At 37.4% G+C, this 16,878-nt stretch overlaps 1 protein-coding gene across 1 annotated transcript in view; it reads right to left on the bottom strand.

Annotated features, from left to right (window-relative positions):
- HTR1F (5-hydroxytryptamine receptor 1F) overlaps window positions 1-12,696 on the bottom strand; it is a 54,876-nt gene extending 42,180 nt beyond the window's left edge. Inside the window, exon 1 of the mRNA XM_061134206.1 lies at window positions 12,625-12,696. The gene's annotated coding sequence lies outside the window, so the exon portion shown is untranslated. The remainder of the gene's footprint in view (window positions 1-12,624) is intronic.
- Window positions 12,697-16,878: the final 4,182 nt, after the last annotated feature.

The raw sequence follows: 16,878 nt of genomic DNA, 5'->3' as shown, positions 1-16,878 counted from the left end.
TTTCCATATCAATATCTCCACTCAATTAGTGGTTTTGGAGATGCTAGTAGCTTTGGCTGCCCTTGGTAAATGGATTCAAATACTTCTAGAAACTAAAAGACCAAGTATAACAAATAATAAACATTAAAGGTACCCATTACTGTACCATTTGTTAAAAAATGAAAGGAATAAAAAGTTACTGCTATGCCTTAGTAAAATATAAATAACACCACTTATTCAAATGTTATCTATTAAATCAGCTTAGAATGTGACCTTGTCTCCTATAAGTAAATCATTGATTTAGGGACCCTGACTGGGCAGGATATGAATTAATGCTAGTCTGAAAAAAGAAATGCTCAACCAAGATGTTCTTCAGTAGTTGAATGGAGTGAAGTTGGGAACAACCTATGTCACCATCTTGGTGACATCACTCTAGTAGGTGAATGGATAAATGAACTGTGGTACATCCAGACAATGCAGTATTATTCAGCCCTGAAAGAAATGAGCTACCATGCCATGAAAGACACTGAGGAAGCTTAAGTGTGTATTACTAAATGAAAGGCCAGTCTACAAAGGCTGCTGCTGCTGCTGCTAAGTCGCTTCAGTCGTGTCTGACTCTGTGAGACCCCATAGACAGCAGCCCACCAGGCTCCCCTGTCCCTGGGATTCTCCAGGCAAGAACACTGGAGTGGGTTGCCATTTCCTTCTGCAATGCATGAAAGTGAAAAGTGAAAGTGAAGTCGCTCAGTCGTGTCCGACTCTTTGAGACCCCATGGACTGCAACCCACCAGCTCCTCCGTCCATGGGATTTTCCAGGCAACAGCACTGGAGTGGGTTGCCATTGCCTTCTCCACCACAAAGGCTACATACGTATAATTTCAACTACATGACATTCTGGAAAAGGCACAACTATGAATACAGTAAAAAAGATCAATGGTTGCCAGAGGTTAGTGCCAAGGGAGGGATGAATAGGTAGAGCACAGAAAAATTTTAGGGCAACGACACTACTCTCTATATTATAATGGTGAATACATGCCATGTCACTACAAATTGGTCCAAACTCAAGAGTGTATACAAGACCAAGAGTGGACCCTAAAAAAACTATGGACTCCAGGATAAAATCATATGTTAATATATGTTGCATCAATTGTAACAGATGAACCACCGATAATTGAAGAGGCTGTGAATATGTTGGGGCAGAAGGGTAGAGTGGAAATCTTTATACTTCCAGTCAATTCTGCTGTGAATCTAAAAGGGCTCTAAAAAACAAAGTCTATTTTTAAAAAAGGTCTGGGATAATGTACCAATACACATTAATTAGTTCCTTAGCCAGTACTCACTGAATCATTTGATTTCCTTTTGCCTCCTTTGATCATGTTTACTAAGTGGATACTCATAGCATCTGTCTCCTGGGGTTGTTGACAGGAGAAACTAAAATGATACATCTAAACTGTACAGTACTTAGGACACAGTAAACCTCAGTGTACTGTGATTGTTGCTGGTGGTGGTGGTGGTGTAAACAATACAATGTTTCAGACAATATGCTGGATGTCTTTGATCAAAATGGTATGTAAAAGCTTACAGTCTGAAATCACAGCAATCATCATATAACTGACTCCACTTGCGCTAAGCAGAACTAGAATAGGAAAAAAATCAGTTGATGGGGTTTCTCAGGTTTTAGAGCCTGGTCACTGGTTAGAGAAATTTTCAACAATGTGGGACTTGCCAGAACATAACTGATGTTGACCCTGAGGTCCAAGATAAACCCAGGAGAAAATGAAAACAGGGACATACTGATGAACTGAAAGACTAGAAGAAATTAAGTTTGTTATATATGAATGAAGAATTAAAAGTGGGGGAAGGAAACATGATTTTAGAACACCAGATTTTGGAATTAGAAGATTTTCCAATTGAGTAGATTGGTGTAGGCTTAGGAAGATCCCCTGGAGGAGGAAATGGCAACCCACTCCAGTATCTTTACCAGGAAAATCTCATGGACAGAGGAGCCTGGCCGGCTACCGTCCAAGCTTGCATGCTAAGTTGCTTCGGTCATGTGTTACTCTGTGCGTCAGGACCGTAGCCCGCCAGGCTGCTCTTTCCAGGGGATTCTCCAGGCAAGAATACTGGAGAGGGTTGCCATGCCCTCCTCCAAGGGATCTTCCCAACCCAGGGATCTGACTCTGGTCTCTTAATGTCTCCTGCATTGGGAGGCGGGTTCTTTACCACTAGTGCCACGTGGGAAGCCTGAGCTACAGACCAAGGAGTCACAAGGATTGGACACGACCGAGAGCCTGAGCAGACAGGCAGACAGGCTGGTGTAACAGAAGCCTAAGAGGAGGCAGCATTTTCAGGATGACAAAACAAAATACATGAAAATTGTTCCAACTGGGAACTGTGAGGCTACACTGTCTTGTGTTTTGAATTTCTAAGTGTTCTGATAGGGAATAGGAGAAAAAGAAGACTTACATAAAGCAATTCTAAAAAATCTCTGACCTCCTACCTTTAGGTGGGTAGATGGTAATAGTGAGGTCACAGGATGGGTGATATAAAGAAGATGGTATGTACTTCAAGAAGCAGAGGATTTTGGAGGCAAGTGAGAGTAAAGATATGAAAGTGGCATCTCCTGGCTCCAAGAGGCAGACGATGACAGTGGCTTTCATTAAACTTTATAACCTGCCATTAAGCTGTTCCCTTTTCCCAGTATCACTTTTTTCCCCTCAACACATACTTCAGGCTTGCAGAAATTGGTCAGTCCTTACAGTAGCTTACCTTTCTGAAGGTACTCTCTTTCCCCAAGGACTGAGACAGAAGAGGTATGAATTTTTATCATAAAATGACCTTTTCCTGAGATGTGTATGCATACATTCAAGATGCTTCTATGCTTAGTAACTGACTGACCTGTCAGTAGTAGATGCCTTTAAGTTAATACTCATTTCCTGAGTATTTAAAATGGAGGTATTTGTAAGGTAGCATTAGAAACTACTCCATAAAGGATCTTTGGTCTATTAGCAATACAATTAACTTCTATTGTTGTGTGTGTGTGTGTGTGTGTGTGTGTGTGTCTTTGTATACAGAACCTCTTTTGTCTCTGAAGAATAAATTTAGACACATATTTTATTAAGGAGGGAGTCTAGTTTCAGAATTATCTTTGCAAACTATTTCTAAAACCTAAGCAGTAATACTTACCTTATTTACTAAGGTAAATACTGATCGAATTTTGAGATACAAAATTTGGTCTAAAACAGAATAGTTTATGTAGCTAATCTGCAAATAAATAGACTCCCTCTCTTACACCTTAGTAGATATGCTTAGAGTTAGGGATTAGTGTTTAACAATACTGAGAGTGTTATTATGGTCAAGTACTTCCAATGGAAGGCCTTTTCAACACAACTATCAGTGCTGTTATCAGAAAGTAAACATAATATTAAAAATCAAAGTCTTCACAGAATAGACCTGAAATTGTGATATTAAAAGAACAGTATATAGAAAAGGCTACCAACTGGCAGGAGAACTGAAATGTAACTTAAGTCCTCATCTTATTTGGGACTTTCAAATTTATGCACGCATGGATTTAATGAAGAAGTAACTTACCAGGACAAAGATATGAATTTTTAGGCACAGTCTTGGAACCTTTTTATCCTAGGGGCCTCTGCTTTTTTAAGTAAGGGTCACTGTCTTTTGGTCTTTCAAATCCATTTAGTTCACAGAGGTACTGTAATAATTAAGTAGGTTGCTCTGAAAATTGGGGATGGCCATCTAAAATGAATGACGCAGTTCAAAAAGTCAAACTAAAATTCAGACCTTTTAAAATTGAGGTCAACTATATTTACTTTTCTTTATTCCCTCGAAGATTTAGGATAAGCCTTGATTTTTTAGAATATTTTTCTGGATATAATTATTTTCAGTAAAGTAAGTATGTATTTAAGAGTATTAATATTACTAAATAAGAATCTTTTTTCATTCTAACATAAAACTGTATGTATGAGTAGTTTAATAAATTTTAAAACGTAGCAGAAGGTATGATCCTGACAGTTTCAAACTTTGTTTTTGCAGTATTCAACCAAATTTAAAGTCATCAACATTATTCTAGCTGGGTGTATTAAAGGAGAAATATCAGAATATCAAGTCCAATGGTAACTATCCTTGGTAAAATAAACACAATAATAATTCTGATAATAAGTATAAAGTTGGTTAATATTTTTGAAGAGTTGCTTTGTGCCAGGCATTTGAGTTTTCACATACATTATCCTGATCAATCCTCACCAAAATCCTGGGTGGTAGGTGTTATTATCACATTTTACAAATGAGATAAATAAGGTTTAGAAAGTTTAGATAATTTTCCCAAGGGCCTGTACTAGGAAGTGGCTATTGTTGGCCTTTTGGACACCCAAACTCAAGTTTTTAAGTGCCATACTATAGAACTTCTCTAATACTTTAGGTACATTTGACATTTATGGCTATAGCTAGCAAAAATATTTCTATCTTTCTAAATCTTATGATTTTTATGTAATACCATATGTGAGAATAGTTCTTCTAAAGTTCACTGAGCAAAAAGGAAAAACTATCAATAATTTCCTCTTAGACTTAAAATTGTAATAGAGAGGATGAATTTATTTTTATTAAAATCTTGTTAATTTAAAGGGAGAATTATTCTAATGTTCCCCATACAATCAATTTATCTTATACACCCAAGTCACATTTTCCCTGTATTTTATCTAACTTAAAGACAATTTGAAAGCAAAATACATCTATTTTTAAGCAATATTTTTTTTTCTTTCAATTTTTTTTTTTTTTTGGCTGCACTGCACAGCATGTGGGAAGTTAGTTCCAAAACAGATATTGAACCCCTGCATTGGAAGCATGGAGTTTTAAGCCACTGAACTGCCAGGGAAGTCCCAAGACACCTATTTTTAGCACAGTCCTTCCAATAATGAAAATTTCAAATTACTCTGAATAACAAGAGGACAATATTGTGATAGCATTAATATTATTTTGGTAACAAAAGTAATTGTATTAAATAATACTAGAAACGGCTGATATTAAAATACAAGTTTCAGCTCAATCTTAGCTGTAAAGCTCATTGAATCTTTATACATGCTTGGTGGGCTACAGTCCATAGGGTCATAAAAGAGTCAGACACGACTCACTTGGGGCTTCTCTGGTGGCTCAGTGGTAAAGAATCCACCTACCAATGCAGGAGACACGAATTCAATTCCTCGGTCAGGAAGACACACTGGAGAAGAAAACGGCAACCCACTCCAGTATTCTTGCCTGGGAAATCCCATGGACAGAGGAGCCTGGTGGGCTACAGTCCATGGGATCACAAAGAGTCAGACATGACTTAGCGACTAAACAAACAAAAAACCGTATCTGTGTAACCACATCCCAGGCAAGATGTACATAGAAGACTCCAGCACCCTAGAAGCTTCCTTCTCAGTCCATAATTCCTTCAAGGATAACCACTGTTTTTTGCATTCTGTCACCATTATTTGACTTTATTTGTTCTTGAACTTCATAAAAATGGAATTAAGCAGAATATACTCTTTTGTGTATGGTATCTATCACTTAGCATAACGTCTGTGAGACTCATCCATTCATTAGCATATCAGTAATTCTTTTTTAAAATTGCTCTGTGGATTTCATTGTATACTGTACGACTAATTTACCCTTTTAAATGTTGAAGAGCATTTGGGATATTCTAGATTTGGTTGTTGTAAATAAGCTGTTATGAACAGTCTGTCAGCTTCAATTGGCACTTGCCATCTAGTAACACCTTTACAAGGATTAAACCATGTGATACTGCACTGCTGATTTTTTTTTAAATTTTTTTAACTTTATTTATTTATTTTTTCATTTATTTTTATTAGTTGGAGGCTAATTACTTTACAATATTGTAGTGGTTTTTGTCATACATTGACATGAATCAGCCATGGATTTACATGTATTCCCCATCCCGATCCCCCCTCCTACCTCCCTCTCCACCCAATGCTGATTTTCAGCACCCCTTGAAAGGAGTTCAGAGTGGAGTGCAGAAATGAAGCACTTGGTGGTTGGGTTAAAAGCTGGCAGGACAGGTCTTCAGACAGTTACATATTTTCAGGAGTTGATTTTATAAGCCCAATTCTTGTATCTCCTCCTATCTAGACAAGCACTAAAATTGTTCATGGTGACAGCTGTTTCTTTTGACTAGCAGAAAGCTTCACCAGACTAGCAGAAACCTTCTGGAAAAATATGTGCTTGACTGCATGTAAATCATATATATACTGACCTTCCCCACTGCCTCTTTGGAGCAGTTCCTCAGAGTTATCTGAGGTGCTGTCTCCCAGGCTGCAGTTCTCATTTTGCCTCAAATAAAACTTAGCTCATAACTCTCATGCTGTGCATTTTTAAAGTTAACAATTTAAAAAATTAGGATAAAAATAAAATACATATTTCATTTTAAAAGGGGTTTAAAGATACTCATTGAAAGAAACACTTGAAAAAACGTCCCAAGGTATCCCCAGACTCAAAATATCCATGACCTCTTTAAATACAACCATTAAATTATAAAATTAACGAATCTGAATACTTTGGGACAGAATAATATTGCTTCTCTCCTTTTTACTCTTTCTCTAAATTTATCAGTAGACATGTGAATTATCTGTATCCTTTTATCCGTATTTATCAGCAGCATTCAACTTTTAGTGTAAATAAATATTTAATTTTAGAAAAGTTAGAAAGGTTTTATTCATTTTATTCTTATCAAAAACAATCAACTACATACATTCAACTACTATAGTGTGATACATTCTTCGGGTGGCAAGGTCACAGACTGTTTAATTATATTTTTTCAATAGTTCTCAAAAGTCTTAGGATTTAAACTAAGAGCAAAATAAATCAGTGGGCTAGGAAATATAAATTGAAGGGGGCCCTGCAGTTCTAGCTTCATCTCTCTCTCTTTTTTTCACTTTCTGTATCTATGAAAGTGAAAAAGTTAAAGTGAAAGTCTCTCAGTCGTGTCTGACTCTGCGACCCCATGAACTACACAGCCCATGGAATTCTCCAGGCCAGAATACTGGAGTGGGCAGCCTTTCCCTTCTCCAGGGGATCTTTCCAACCCAGGGATCGAACCCAGGTCTCCCTCACTGCAGGCGGATTCTTTACCAGCTGAGCCACAAGGGAAGCCCAAGAATACTGGAACAGGTAGCCTCTCCCTTCTCCAGGGGATCTTCCTGACCCAGGAATCAAACCGGGGTCTCCTGCATTGCAGGCGGATTCTTTACCAACTGAGCTACGAGGGAAGCTCTGTATCTATAGAAAAATGCAATAATAATTGACTTTTACAATAACTTTGAGAAGGAAATGGCAACCCACTCCAGTGCTGCTCCATTGCAGCAGCAGCAGCAGCTCAATAACTTTGAGACATTTCAAAATTCAAAATAGTCTATTAGAACAGAGTATTTATGGAAGTTCAAGTAAAATCCTTTTAAACCCACTGGTGCTAATGTTCAATATTTTCAAGTTGCATTTCTTTGCTTCTTATTCAAATACTATGAAGAGGCCAATATTTACATAGTTTACATGAATGAAGAAGATATGCCAGTATTTCCCCAAATATGAATAAATTAAGATTTGTCAAATATGAATAAATTAAGATTCCATAAGTGTTTTTAACTTTGTGAATCACTTAATCATACTTCACATTTTTTAGAAGATTTTTTCTAGTTATTAAAGACACATTACAAAAAGTATGAAAACTATGTATTAGGAGAAAGGAAGTGGGGCTTCCCTGGTAGCTCGGCTGGTCAAGTATCCGCCTGCAATGCAGGAGACCCCGCTTCGATTTCTGGGTGGAGAATGTCCCCTGGAGAAGGGATAGGCTACCCACTCCAGTATTCTCGGGCTTCCCTGATGGCTCAGACTGTAAAGAATCTGCCCACAACGCGGGAGACCTGGGTTCGATCCCGGGGTTGGGAATGATCCCCTGGAGGAGGGCATGGCAACCCACTCCAGTATTCTTGCCTGGAGAATCTCCATGGACAGAGGAGCCTGGCGGGCCGCAGTCTGTGGGGTGGAAAAGAGCCGGACATGACTGAGCGACAAAGCAGAGCACAGGGGAAAGGAAAAATAAATGCCCCATGATCAGCATTGATTCCCACTACAGACTATAATAAAGATTTACTTTTTTAAGGTAAATAAGTGCTTGACTTAAAAAAATTAGTAATTTTTCCTTCTTAAAACACTCTTGTTTAAGACTGACCATGGAACTGGGAGGCAAAATCTGATGCTTTTAACCAAACGTTGCAGCAGAACTTCTGAAAGGCAGTAAGTTATAAAATATAAAACAAAAGATAGCTGGAGTGAACTTTGAAGCACAAAAATACATAATTTAAAATTGATTTCATACATGAAATCATGGAACAGAAACAACTAAAAATTTTTTGTTTGGGGTTCAAAGGCACCAATGATCTTAATAACAAACCTGCTTTACACGGAGATGTGTAACCATACAAATCTGTGTGATTAAGATGCTACTTTTATCTTGAAAATTCTCCATTGTGTAAAACTTGTCAGAGTATTAATACACTATTTAGAATGTGTGACAGGGGAGATTGGCAAAAACTCATGAACCCTAAAGATGTGGGGAAAATGTTATTAAGCCTAAACTTCTCAAAGATATTCATTTCTTTGCCTAAATCATTTCATTTGTAGCCATTAAATGAATTTATAACATGGAGATATTTAATGAAACTCTCACAAGCTTATAATTTTAGGATATCTTTCAACAAAACAAAATTAATGAAATACCAAAATGTTTTATTTCCAGATTATTTCATAGTTTCTAAATTTTAATTGGAGTACTTTTGGGAGAGTATCTGGAAGCAAGCAGAACCCTCCAGGCCACCTCCCCCCAGTATAAAATGGATCAACAAATGATTAGGACAGTAGAGTCACAGACTCAGTGTCTGATACACATTCCTGAGTTGTTTCACAGATACTATAACTGCCACAAGAGCGCATGACATAGGCTATTCCATCTTGAATAGTGCTAAATCTACAGCTAACACAATTCTGAGAACTGCCCTCAAGAGGATGGGATTAACATTGCTCATAATGAACGATATAGCTTTCTGAGCATCAAAATAATTGCAGCTTGCTCTGTCCATATATGTAAGCGGGCAACTAAAATTGTCAGCAAAGATATGCTACAGACCCATGTTCACATCTTCCACTCTGAGAATACACACCATATGTCAGCATGAAGACATTACAGAAGATGGACCTTCAACCCCTAATGCCATAGAAACAGAATGAGGTTTGACAGTGGGAAATTGAAAGCAGCTTTCTTGCCTCTTTCCTGTTTGCCCATTTCTGTTCCCCTCTAAACTCGAAAGAACCTAATTAACCTGTTGATTGTTTTTCTTTACAAAAAGAAGAATGAAGTAGTTAAAAAATGACTAGCTTTCTACCTCCAACACCTCCCTTAGCAATTCTGCATGTAGATCATGCAGGCAAGATAACATATAAAGACAGAGTCAGCCAGCCTGTATGTAGTGGAGAATGATGCAGAGCCCAACCTCCTGCCTCAGTGAATGATTCACTGGGATTCTTCCCCACTTTTCTCCTTTAAAACCTGTCGTGGCTGAGCAGAATCTTCAGGATTGGTCTCTGGGCATTAGTCTACCTTCCTCCCAGATTGCAAACTTTTCTGATTAGAGCACCTTTCCTTTCTACTGACACTCTCAAATAATTGGCTTTTGAGTAGTGAGTGGCAGAACCTGAGTTCAGTAACATATATAATCCAGTTTGAAATTTTCAACTTCTAAGTTTCCAATTTGGGAGTAGGCCTTATGACTGAATAAAGCAATTTGATTTAGTAAGAAAGCCTTAGTGAGTGTAGGAGCCTCACACTGGTAGAATTATTTAGCTGAAAACTGGGACAAGTTGCCTGCCCTCTTATATTCTGAGAGAGGAAAGGGTGTGAAAGTGAAAATGTGAAAGTGGAAGTCACTTAGTCAGGTCCGACTCTTTGCGACCCCAGGGACTATACAGTCCATGGAATTCTCCAGGCCAGAATACTGTGGTGCATAGCCTTTCCCTTCTTCAGGGGATCTTCCCAACCCAGGAATCAAACCAGAGTCTCCTGCATTGTGGGTGGATTCTTTACCAGTTGAACCACAAGAGAAGCCCAAGAATACTGAAATGGGTAGCCTATCCCTTCTCCAGGGGGTCTTCCTGACCCAGGAATCAAACCAGGGTCTCCTGCATTGCAGGTGGCTTCTTCACCAACTGAGCTATCAGGGAAGCCCTAAGAAGAATGGGAAGCCCCAAGGAGAACATCTCACTCACTTAGGAACAGTCAGTGAGATGCCAAGCTACCAAGAGATGGAGCCTGGTGGCAAGGAGCTGTGACGTGTATGGAGGAGATCAGGTGCTACCCACACTCCAGGTCTTTTTTTCTTGATGCATTTTGGCTCCTAGTCAGTATTCTTCACATTGCTGTGTTTTTTTGTTTTTGATCTGTATTTTAACTTGTGCTAGCCCTTCTAGTGTCATTCAACACAAGTGTTGATTTTTGTGGATACCAGAGATAATCACTCAAGACCCATAAAATTAAACTCAAAAGCTACCAGATGGTTTACAGACGAGCAGTCAATTTTAAGGTAGAATTACAAAGTGAAAGAACTTTTAATAAGTGATATTAATATAGTGCTTTTCAGTTTACAATGATGTTTCATGTTATCTCATTTGAATCTCAGCAGAGTTCTAAAAACCCTTCTCATATACAGAGGAATAAACTGAAGCTCAAGAGAGGTAAATAAATTGTGGAAGGTATTAATTACAGTTAGTAGGAGCAACTTCCTCAGCTTGTAATGAGCATATAGTAAATAGCTGTTGAAATCTTAGTAAAAGTGGGGAAATATTTCTGATATTTCTGACAAGATTTCTGACTCCAAATCTTTACTATTATACTTAGTTTCATTTTTAGAAAAATATTTCTGACTTCTTTTATTTCTAAGACCTAACTTTACTGTTGGTCACCAATAAAACTTTGTAATAGTTTCTAAAACTTTTATGCTCAGATGCAACATTAATATTATCATCTGAAGATTACGGCTTACTTTGGATTTCAGATCAGAGTCTTTAAGGTCTGTAGAGGGCACGCCTACCCAGTGTCCATTAAGGATGCTTCTGCTGCTGCTAAGTCATTTCAGTCGTGTCCGACTCTGTGAGACCCCATAAACGGCAGCCCACCAGGCTCCGCCATGCCTGGGATTCTCCAGGCAAGAACACTGGAGTGGGTTGCCATTTCCTTCTTCAATGCATGAAAGCGAAAAGTGAAAGTGAAGTCGCTCAGTTGTGTCTGACTCGTAGCAACCCCATGGACTGCAGCCTACCAGGCCCCTCCATCCATGGGATTTTCCAGGCAAGAGTACTGGAGTGGGTTGCCATTGCCTTCTCCGCCATTAACGGTGAGCTCTCAGCAATTCAGATTAGCTGAATTGTCCAGAGACAGAACTATGCCCAGAGCTGGACCAATCAGACACTCTTCTCCAGGACCCTTGAATATTTGAAATGAGAGACCAGAAAAGTTTGGTGGCTGAGGCCTGTTGATGGCCGTGGTCTAGGGAGCACATTCATGAGGATTTCAAAGTTGCCTTAGTTTTTGATGTGGTCATTCTTTCTTGGTTTTTGTGAGATATCCCAGTATCCAAACATGCTTTCTGGCCGAATTGCTGTAATTAATTTCTGCTGATTGAAACCCAAAGAATCTGAATCAATAGAATATGGTAGAAAGTGCATTGAGTGTGTAGGGTATCTGGGTCGAAGTACAGAATATCATTTCATATATGAAAGATGTTAAGAGTTGGGAAAGACTAACAAAACGGCAACCAGGGAGACTCTTCCCTGCCCTCTCTGACACCACGTTGTCATTGACATGTCAAAGTCAGAAACCGGAAGTCGCTCTGCCCTGATGCAGGACCACTGCATTTTCTATACCAGGGAAGTGTCAGGTGCCACACGCTTTCTGTTCACGGCCATTGTTTACTGTTGTACTCACTACAGCCACCAACACCGTACGAATGGGAACCACCTGAACCGTTGAACCTATGCTTCTAGACCATAGCTGATTCCTGTTAGACTTGAATTCTCACTCATCAAATCTAAATTCATCTTGCCTCAGGTCCGTGTTCATCTCTAGTTGACAAGGCAATATAAAAAGCTAAGATGTTTAATTTCTCTGAACTCACACACTGCAATCTTGCCAATAAAAATGGATGCGTTATTACATTATCACCAATAGAGCTGCTCTGAGAAGCTGTTGGACGCACTTCTTTTTTACTCATAGCTTTCTTAGCAACAAGATTACATGGAAACTGATAAGTTGCTTCACACACAAAATACATACTTCCTCTCGCTCTTTACAAAGTGAAAGTGAAGTCGCTCGGTCGTGTCCGACTCTTTGTGACCCCATGGACCGTAGCCCACCAGACTCCTCCATCCACGAAATTTTCTAGGCAAGAGTACTGGAGTGGGTTGCCATTTCCTTCTCCAGGGGATCTTCCCAACCCAGCGATCGAACCCAGGTCTCCCGCATTGCAGGCAGACGCTTTACCGTCTGAGCCACCAGGGAATCCCTCACTCTTTACAATTTAGTGTTACCTTTTTCTTCTCCTGTTGAGCAGTGGTCTTGCCTGGTTTCTGTGTTTATTATCTTTCAGGAGAGATGGCAAGCTGATAAAAGACAAAGGGCATAAACAGAAGAATAAATGGACTGAAATGGAAGCAAAGTGAGGAGAATCAAAACCTATGGAAGACAGTGTATTTCAGCAATGTTTCTAGTCAGTAGTAAGATTACATCTGCACCCTGGCAAATAGCAGGATTTGTTTCTGATATATGGATTGACTCCGTACAAGTGAGTGGTATTCCTACAAGGGAAAATATTTACTTTAGGAATACAAAAAATTAGATTTAATCATGAAATGTAAAAAAGTATATGGACAAGTGATCCTAAATCACCTAAAGTATTACTAAGAACTGCTAGAGCCATTCAAATAAAGCATATTCAATTCACAAATTTCATTATATAGCCACCCTCCCACATCTGTATAATTAATTAGAAGTAAATGAACATTATATGAACTACTTATATGTGTGCATGCTCAGTCAGTCTGTCATGTCCAACTCTTTGTGACCCCTATGGACTGTAACCTGGCAAGCACCTCTGTCTGGGTTATTATCCAGGCAAGAATACTGGAATGGGTTGCCATTTCTTCCTCCAGGGAACTACTGATATAAGTACTACTGATATAGATAAACACAATTTGTGGCACAAAAAGTGATTTTACAAAATAATTTATTAAAAAACTAGTAGAGATTATACATTTCATGATTACCTTTGATACAAAGTTTCTAAAACATGCTTTAAAATTAATGCACTATAAAATCACCATCTGTAAAATTCTTTAACTGATATATTAATGTGTTGTCAGTTCACTGAAGACCTATTTGCTATTCACTGTTCCCTGTCTTAAATACTTATGTATGCAGTATCTAGCACTGTGCTTTATACAGGGTAGGCATCAATGAACTTCTGTTGTATAATAAATTAGCAAATGCAGAAATCCAGTCAAAATATTTGCAAATCCCAATTTGTATTTGTACAAATAGCACAAATGGTTGGAAAGAAGAAATCAGAAAAAAATTTGCAGAAAAAAGGTTCATATTTGTTTTTGCCTTTTCTTATTCAAAGAACAATTACTTTTATGTAATGTGGCATTTGGGAGCCTGATTTTTCTATGAAACATTGTCTGGGTCTACTTTACACGCAATTCTTTTCACTGGTAACATTCAAAATATAAATTGCTAAATGGATTTTTTAAATTTCAACAAACCATTTTCATGAAAGAGTATAAGTTAAAACCAATCAATTTATACTTAAACACTAGGTATTCTGTCATTTTCTATTCTGATAGAAGCTGTTAACATAACAAAAAGAATTATGTCCTGGTGTGTTATACTGACTTAAACCCAGCATTAGATACTTTCTATTGGTGGGGTACCTTCAAATATGAAAGATAAACTTACCTTTTCAGAATAATAGAAAAACTCAGTTGTGTACTTAATGCAGGATTTTCTCAAAGACCAAGTATTGAACTACGGAAAATACTGTGAAAGATACTAAATTAAAACCTAAGGAAATGTATAATCAGAAAACAAAGATGAGAAGCAGGAGGGAATGTTATCATTTCAATATGGCAGTTTCAAGTTGTAATAGGTGCCAAAAGGATTTGGAATCAAAAAAGGATCACTGAAGTATTGAGAAAAGAGAAAAATGTATAACATTTAAGACAATAATATTAATATGCATATGAAGGATGAACAGGAACAGAAATTAGATTTTAAGAAGTTAAAAATATTTATATAGAAAATTATTATAGCCAACATAGACTAGAATCTTTGGCAAGGAGTGTGGCACAGATCATAGTAGCCATGAAATATTCATCTCCCTCCTAATTCTACCTAAAAGGCTGTATTTCCAGGCTGCATTTGCAGGTCAGCAAATTCACAGGACCAAGTTCTGGCCAATGAGATATAACAGTGTTGTGAGGAATTTCCTGGATGGACCATGAAGACTGACTGAAGAAAGCTGGTTGGGCTATACTTTTGTTATTTTTCCTTTTTCTCCAACTACAGGTCTGGGCGCCAGTGCAATGACTAAAGTTATAGTAGCTACCCTAGGTCAACATGGTGACCTTGAAGATAGAACCTTAAACTGAGAAAGGCAGAACAGAACAGACTTGAACTGGGATTCCTGAAGACACTATGGATCTTCCATACTGGACCTAGATTTCAAGCTCAGCTTCTTTTACATAAAAAAAATAAACTTCTCCATGCTTAAGGAAATCTTTTTTTTTTTTTTTTTTTAATTTGCATTTCATGCAGCTGAACTTATCCCTTTTGACAGAGACTGATTCTGTATCTCCGGGGCTCTTGAATTTCCTTTTATTTTGACTTTGGAAAAAAAAAATTTGGTTATGCCATGTGACATATAGGATCTTAATCCCTGACCAGAGATTGAACCCATATTCTCTAAAAATGGAAGTGTGGAGTATTAACTATCGGACTGCCAGGGAAATCCCTAGAGAACTTGAATTTCTATAGTGTCTACCACTAGTAGGCTTCTACAGGGAAAAAGAAAGGGAAAATATCATTTGATGCAATGAATCCTTTAAACACATATCAATAAACTGTTCCACTTTTAAATCAAGCAGATGAAGCATATTATGAATACCAATCTACTTGTTTTTTTTCCCCTGTTAGTGAATGTACACATGGTCTTGAAGAAAGTTCCTCTATCTACAGACTGACCAGAGGTATTCTGAAGCAAACAGGCTAGGTTGTACTGTGGCTATGCATAAATGACAAAATTTCCATGTCTTAAGATAAAATTTCTTGCTCTCTGTACATGGCAAACATGGGTTGATGATGGGCCCTTTTCCATGTAGTCACTCTATACCATATGAAAAGTTTTGGTTTTTTGCAAGAAGGGAAGAATGAGTTGGATAGTTGGCACCAGTATTTACTGCTGATCACACACATCTCCCTCATATTTAATTTGTCAACTAGTTATATGGCCATGATTAATTTCAAAGGTAGGGAAGTATAGACTTCCTCAAACCCAGAAACAGAAGAGAACCAAAAATTAGGAAACATGAATGGTATTTACTACCCTACAAAAATGTAAAAGAATCTATGTGAAAACTTTTAATGCACAATAATAATGTTTTTACCTTTTGTTCACAAAAAATCACTATAATTAATTCAATTTCTTTAGAAAGATTTTCCACCAGAAAGAAAAAATAAAGGAGTTTTAGATGATAATGTCTGTAAGACTAATCTCTCTTTGGCAGGTGTGAGGCAATTTGACTAAGATACAACGAGTCTCTTTGCTTGAGAAGATGAGACTAAATCTTAAAGATTAGCAAACACCCACATGTTCATTCATCCATTTATTTAGCAGCCACAGATGGAGCATCTGTTAAGCACAGTTCAGATAAAACCTACTAAAATGAAGGCATAGTGAGAAAAGTTTGAGAAGGGAAACAGGCATGATTCTGAATATTTTTAGAGTTCTCTCTCAAAATATAATTTTATTCAGAATATAGCAACTATATTGTAGCCTCCGAATACCTTTAAGCGCTGAGATAGCTCTTGGAAATTTATTATATCATCATGATTAAAATATTTCTGTGATATTTATTCCAATTGAGGAATTTTAAAAAAGAATACATCTCAGCACACAAATAAGATTTCTCCAGAGATAAGCTCTGAGGAAAACTTTCCTGACCAGCTGACACTAGCTAGTTGTATAAACATTTTGAAATAATATAATTATGTGGCTATTTTTCACCAGATTCAAGCATTTTAATTCAAGAGTCATCAATCTAATTTATTTCCTTAAAATGGTATATACTGAGTTGCTTTAAATATTACTGAATCAGAATCTCTTATAAAAGGTTCATAGCAATATAAAGCAACATTTTTAAATAACTTGAGAAAAAAATCTATGATGGAAAGTATCTCAATAAGGAAGTTGCCAATTATGCGTTTATGTTCTAAATGTGTTGGTGTAACATTTTTGGATTTATTTGAAAAAGCATTTTTCCAAATTCTGGTTATTTATTTAGGATAGATGGCTCGAAATAAAAGTATTAGTTCAAAAAGTATAAACACAAATTTAAAAGAGTAAATTCAACATAGTTTCAAACTGCTTCCAGAAACATACTAATTCACACTCCAATATACCACCAGTATATTAATAGCTCTTCATCTTAGCTTAAAAATATTATCAAAATTATTCTATTTCTTTGCTATTTTCCCACTGCTTTTATGCTGAAAAATTCTTTCGCTCT

Source organism: Dama dama, chromosome 31 (assembly GCF_033118175.1).
Source record: "Dama dama isolate Ldn47 chromosome 31, ASM3311817v1, whole genome shotgun sequence".
Taxonomy (NCBI): domain Eukaryota; kingdom Metazoa; phylum Chordata; class Mammalia; order Artiodactyla; family Cervidae; genus Dama; species Dama dama.
The sequence above is the reverse complement of the archived record's forward strand: the minus strand, read 5'-3'. Positions and strand labels throughout refer to the sequence as shown.